Source organism: Magnolia sinica, chromosome 12 (assembly GCF_029962835.1).
Source record: "Magnolia sinica isolate HGM2019 chromosome 12, MsV1, whole genome shotgun sequence".
NCBI lineage: Eukaryota > Viridiplantae > Streptophyta > Magnoliopsida > Magnoliales > Magnoliaceae > Magnolia > Magnolia sinica.
Window position 1 is genome coordinate 57,660,201 of NC_080584.1, and position 603 is coordinate 57,660,803.

Below are 603 nucleotides of genomic sequence, written 5' to 3' on the forward strand. Positions count from 1 at the left end.
GAACAAGGGCCTATTAGCCTTGAGAATTCTCAAAGGCATAACGTTAAGGGTCTATGTCAAAAAATTGTTAAGTCATTCGGACTCGGAACCTATTTATAGTAGATATGTGATGTGATCCTCAAGTATTTCCAAGTTATGCTTTGATACTAGCTTCTGTTAAACCCCAAACTCAAAAAATGGGCTCACAAAATTTTCAATCATAGAATCTGGCGCTGACAGCCTTCGTAGTGCCCCATTCTCGGATTCCGGTACTCACATGCCAGATTCCAATCCTAGGATTCTATAAGGAGGATTTTCAGTATGATCTTTTTATATATAATGGAGCATAACAACAAGCATAACCAAGTCACAAAATAATATCACCACATATCCACTATATTAAAAACCTCAAGTATAATCCAGAAAGGGAAATACAGGGTGATCAACAAGCTCTAAAATGATCAAATGTGTGCTCCTGCCTCAACGCTGCTGCTGTCCAACGACACTTGCACGTAACGATCGTGCATAAGCTTACAAAAGCTTAGAGGGTGGTGTAAGTATGTGCGCAAGATAAGTGCCAAGTATATAATATCAGAGTAATATGGAAAATGTGGGTAAGTCAAT